The sequence below is a fragment of the Chelonoidis abingdonii genome, chromosome 8 (genome assembly GCF_003597395.2).
Source record: "Chelonoidis abingdonii isolate Lonesome George chromosome 8, CheloAbing_2.0, whole genome shotgun sequence".
Classification (NCBI taxonomy): domain Eukaryota; kingdom Metazoa; phylum Chordata; order Testudines; family Testudinidae; genus Chelonoidis; species Chelonoidis abingdonii.
Window position 1 is genome coordinate 10,355,954 of NC_133776.1, and position 6,000 is coordinate 10,361,953.

A 6,000-nucleotide genomic window follows, 5' to 3' on the forward strand; every position below is an offset into this window, starting at 1 on the left:
GAAGTCATTCTTCCGCTCTACTCTGCGCTGGTTAGGCCTCAACTGGAGTATTGTGTCCAGTTCTGGGCACCGCATTTCAAGAAAGATGTGGAGAAATTGGAGAGGGTCCAGAGAAGAGCAACAAGAATGATTAAAGGTCTTGAGAACATGACCTATGAAGGAAGGCTGAAAGAATTGGGTTTATTTAGTTTGGAAAAGAGAAGACTGAGAGGGGACATGATAGCAGTTTTCAGGTATCTAAAAGGGTGTCATCAGGAGGAGGGAGAAAACTTGTTCACCTTAGCCTTTAATGATAGAACAAGAAGCAATGGGCTTAAACTGCAGCAAAGGAGATTTAGGTTGGACATTAGGAAAAAGTTCCTAACTGTCAGGGTAGTTAAACACTGGAATAAATTGCCTAGGGAGGTTGTGGAATCTCCATCTCTGGAGATATTTAAGAGTAGGTTAGATAAATGTCTATCAGGGATGGTCTAGACAGTATTTGGTCCTGCCATGAGGGCAGGGGACTGGACTCGATGACCTCTCGAGGTCCCTTCCAGTCCTAGAGTCTATGAATCTATGAATAAAGCACAGGTCTAGTGATCTGGAGAGCTGAGCCTGGGCTGCTTTTTGTCAGAGACACCTTCTGTGCCACCTTGGGCAAAGTCACTTAATGACTCTGTGCCTCAGTTTCCCCATCTGTAAAATGGGGATTATGATACAGGACTTGATTGACCAGAGAGGTTCTCCACATGGAGATATTTCTCCTTCTGTCCCTTAGATGGGGCCTGGGTTTACACTTCCCACCTCAAAACAAGCCATGGGGCCCACCCGCAAAACCCATACATTCCCACTGGCTCTCAGTCTCAGACTTCCCTCTCCCCATTGTGGCCCACCGGAGCCACATTGCCAGGCCTTCTTCCACAGCCAGTGCCTGCTCTGGGTGTACCCCTGTTAAAGGGTAACTCCCACTGCAGGGCAACTATACAGCATGGCGCTGGGCCCTCCTACAGTCTATAGCAGTGGTATGTGGGGAGGGAAGGGAGGTGGTGTGGGTGGATCAGTGGATTGACCAGTGAATTTATGAATCACTCTAACCTCATGTGAGGTGGTGCAAGGAGATGCTGCTGCTGCTCCTACTGCAGCCCTGGCTTTAGCTAGGGGAGGTTTCTAGTCCTCATTTACTCAGGCTTTGCACGAGGGAAATTAATTTCACCATAAATTCATTTTAATTTGGAGTAAGAACAAAACATAAGGGATCTGTCTGGTAACAAAGGGATCATTTATTGCTTGCAGCACTGATGGCCACATTTGTGTTTTCTCTCTGTTACCTTAATTTTTTGAGGATGGTGAAGCGGATTATTTAAAAAAGCTCACAGCCATTGTAAAACATTTTCAAGGCACGATAGTTTATAGCTCAGATTATTGTGCTAAACTGTGTCCTATTCTCACCACAGGAATCTAGCCAGACAAACTTGTGCTCCATTGGTCAGTTGCTGAAATAACAGTTTCTGCTTTTGTTTCATTGTGACTTGATTACTATAATTATTTGTTCACTAGACTTCTAGCCACTGCTCCCTGATTGTGGCGAGGACAGAATTCAACTTCAAGACTACATACTGCATCTAAGTGTTTACGTCACATTACCCCTATATCCCCATATTAAGAGAGCTCCACTGGTTCCCAATACAGCAGCGGTCTGATTTTTCACATCTTGCTACTAATTTACAAGGCTTTACATTGGAAGCCTTAGATAAATCTTTTGCTGCTCCATGTCTGAAGAGTCTTGGGGAACGTTCTTATGTATGCCTTTGTCTAGCCTATAGTGATTTAAACCCTGAACCTGTTCAGCCTTACTCACATGAGTAGCTTTACTGACTTCAATGGGACGACTTGTGAGAGTAAGGAGTACTCACGTAAGTAATTGTTTCCAGACTCAACCCCTAAGGTAGACGGAGGACTTTACTATTATTCACTTCTTGAAAAGCACTTGCAAAGAAACAAGAGAAGACTTATCGTATTTATCCATAGTTATTATATGGTCACTGTGTCTGTTTCTTAAGCCCTCTTTGTTCTTTAGTATATGCAGTCAACGTACAGTAGTGAAATGCTACATTTCCCTTTGTGGCTTTTCACATGCGAAAATAGAGGGAGTTTATTTTTTTTTTCCCCTGGGATAATTTCTAGGGACAAAAATGGTGATATTCTAAGCTGAGACAAAGTGTGAATTTTTACCATTTCTATTATGGTAGCACCAGCAAGCCTCTCTGAGAGATCAGTGAGCCAGGCACCATATACATATGTAACAACCACCACTACCCCAAAGAAGCTAAAATCCACAGTTTACTACAGATGAAAGTGGATGTTATTATTTTCATAATCAAAAAAAACATTTGTTGTTCATTTCTGAGCTGAAGAGGTCAGTCAGAAAATACATTAAGATGGTGGATTTTGGAGATCTACAGCCTATGGTGGCTCATTTGCATTATATTAAAAAGCACACACACATTTATGGAATGAGGGAAATTCCCTTCTCTGGAAGACTCTCATATTCCTTGATAGAAGGAGGGGTAAAGAAAAAGCTGCATTGATCTGTAGTTTTCCCTGTGAAGAAGTTGCCATCCCTGGAAGTACTGGAGATGTTAGAATAAATGTGTGAATTGGGTACACTAAATGCCCCAGATCTTGTAAAATTAACTAAAACTTCTTCTCAATTAAATACAATGGAAAGGAATGAACGGGTTGTTAAAACTGGAGGTTTTTGGAGGCTCGCAATGGTAATATTTCTTCCAAAGCACTGAGCACTCAATCCTGCTGAAGTCACAGAGGAGCTGAGGGCACTTAATACTTCACAGGATTGCTCAGCACCTTATAGGGTCAAGCTCTAAAAGCCTGATCTTGCATTTCTTGCAAATCCAAACCTGTCGTCGAATTCTATGCAAATTTTGAATATCCAAGGAATACAGGATCAGGACCTACGAGCTTGTCTACAGTGGTCATTTTTGCACTAGGGTAGCTGTGCCAACATACCAAACCCTTAGTACAGATGTGCACCAGTGGAAAAAGTGAATTGTAATGGTGCAGCCTGCATCGTTTTCAAATTGAGATAAGCTGCACCTATGTCACTGTCAAGTCACTTTGAAACCAGTACAGCATGTCTACATTAGGAGTTTGCACTAGTGAAGTGAATTGGTGTAGCTACACTGGTGCAAAAAAACCAAAAACAAAACGTGTATAGAAGTCCCCTAAGAGAAATGGTTGGAGGAGAATCGGAAATGACAGAAAAATACATGTTCCTTTTTATTTGTCTTGCTTACCATAAAGAGCATTAAAGAGACTTTTGCTTTCATAAAAGCATGAGGTAAGGAGAGTGCCACAACCCCATTTTGGAGAGGATCACAGAATGTGATACTGACCCCAAACCGGGGATATTTGGCTTCATAGAAGCTCCAAATCTGGCATAGTAGTAGCTCCAATCAATGCAGGTTCAGGACCTATAATAGAGAAGAATTTTTTGCATAACTTTACTTGTGTGTGTAAAAATCACATGGATACATAAAAAGGAGGGCTCTTTCAATCCACCTTATAGATATCTTTGCAGCTACAGAACTTCTGTCACAAACTGCTTGCTTTTCTTTGGGTTAGTCAACCCGAGGTAGAGATTATTGTGAGCAGGGGGAGATCATCATAAGGTAATTCCACATGTTTCTGCAATTAATTAGTCCAAGCCATGCTATTCTGATCTCGTTCTGAACTCATGCAAAATTTAGGAGGGTGGGTCTTTTGTCCAGGGGCATCTCTGTTTTCTAGAATTCTCCTCCCTCCCTCTCATTTAAAACTCTTCCTCAACTTTAACTGAGATCACAAACCTGGAAAACTTTTTGAGGGTTGAATGAGGAAGAAAAATTGCTCCCAGGGCTTTTTCCGTCCAAGTTCTCACAGCCTACTCATAAACTGATTTCCTCAACCTTTAAGAAATCCCAACATACTACTGTCTTGTGTCAATTTTCATGGGTCAGCATGAAAACGAGATGGGTGGCATGAAATTAAAAGAGTTTTTGTTAAACTTGCAGCCTTTGAAATCTTTTAGGTCTAAGGGATGACAACCTTTTTCACTTCCCCAACTTGCCCTTTTGATCTACAGTAAATTGCTGCCCTGATAACAGTCTCTCTTAATCCTGTCACTCTCAAGGGAGAGAAACAGAATTCTAAACCAATTCATTTGTTACTCAGTTTAAGCAAGCACAATATACTAAGAAGCAAAAAAAAAAAATTATAATGATCTTTCTTTAATCAGATTTAATCAAAGCAGCTGGCATCCAGGACTATTACAATCAAATTCAAATTATGTGTCCTACAGCTATAAAAACCTAAATAAAAGATAGATGGAAACATGGATAAGGAAATAAAAAACTAGAAATCAAGACTGTGAAATGTTTTCATTTTTAAAAAAAAGTCTTCATTTTGATAATTAAATATCTTTTTTACAAAAAGCATTTTTATATTATATACAGTTTTAACAATTTATATTCCCTACTCACATTTAATATTTCAATAACAAAACTCACATCTTATTAACATGAAACCACTAATGCTATAATTAGTGTTTTGAAGTAATGAAAACATAATCTGTGATAATACTTGATAATCTCTCAGATGAGTGAAATCAGCCTGGCTCGAAAAAGAAAAAAAAAAGTGCATTAATTCAAAAAATATTTGTCCCAAATGGCACTTTTTACTTCCTATACCCTGGCTTTTCCTTACATAAGGAAAGATCATGAAATCACAGTTAATAGGAGAGTATGTTTCTGACACAGAAGCTTTCAGCTCTCACAAATTCTAGACCTGAATTTAAAGCCCTTGCCCAGGCGAAGAGCTACAGTAGAACCGTCTGACGAAGTGAGTATTCACTCACGAAGGCTTAGGCTCCATTACTTCTATTAGTCTATAAGGTGCCACAGGACTCTTTGTCACTTTTTAGTAGAATCCTGAGAGTTACAAACACCAGTGTTGCAAACTGACTGGTCAGCCACACAACTGGAAGTACGCAATCAGGCAGCAGCAGCGACAAAAAAAAAAAAAAAGAGAGAGTGTGCAAGTACAGTACACTACCCGGTTAAACTCAAACTGCCAAAAAAATGAAGGAAAAGTCTAAAAAAAGATTTGACAAGGTAAGGAAACTGTTTCTCTGCTTGTTTCATATAAATTAAGATATCTAAAAAGCAGCATTTTTCTTCTGTACAGTGAAGTTTCAAAGCTGTATTAAGTCAATGTTCAGCTGTAACCTTTTGAAAGAACAATCATAATGTGTCTTCAGGGTTACAAACATTTCAGACTTACAAACAGCCTCCATTCCTGAGGTGTTTGTAACTCTGAGGTTCTCTGCACTTAGGGCCCACATTTTCAAAATATGGCTTCTAATTTGGAGTCCCTTAAATTTTCAGGTCCTATAGACAGTGATGCTTACATTTAATGGTCTGACTGCTAGCACCTCTAAAAATCAAGCCTGAGGTGTCTTAGGTTGGCCATGCAGAAATGGAGGTGTAAAAATTAGAGCCATCTTTTGAAAATTTGTGCCATGGTGTTTTCTGGGGCTAATTGTATTTGTAAGAGCTGTATGACTAGGGCAGCCCTATCGAGGGTGGAAGGTGATAACCAAAGGGAAAATAACATACTGCACTACGGTGCAATTGAAAGGAAATGTTGGCCAAAATCACTGATTAAATACCCACATCTTATTAAAAGTGATATTAAGGTCTTCACAAAGCAGGTAGGGCTTGGTTTTTAAGAACTTTTCTGAGAGAACCACACAGAGTAAATACATGGTATACACCAGAGCCACCTGAGAAGGGTGAAAGGAGAGCTGGTTGGGAATTTTCCATTGGAATGATTTTACAGTGGAAAACTCCCTCTTTATAAAATCAAATTTTTCTGCAGGAAAATTTCAATTTTTCTCAAAAAAATAACAACCCCCAAACCCTGATTTTCTGTTACGAAAATCCCTGAAAAAAATTGGCATCA

General features: G+C 39.7%; 1 long non-coding RNA gene across 1 annotated transcript in view; it reads right to left on the reverse strand.

Annotated features, from left to right (window-relative positions):
* The window catches only part of LOC116827376 (uncharacterized), a 52,466-nt gene extending 48,998 nt beyond the window's left edge, over positions 1-3,468 (reverse strand). Inside the window, exon 1 of the long non-coding RNA XR_004374287.2 lies at positions 3,396-3,468. This is a non-coding gene — a long non-coding RNA (uncharacterized LOC116827376). The remainder of the gene's footprint in view (positions 1-3,395) is intronic.
* Between the last annotated feature and the right edge of the window lie 2,532 nt (positions 3,469-6,000).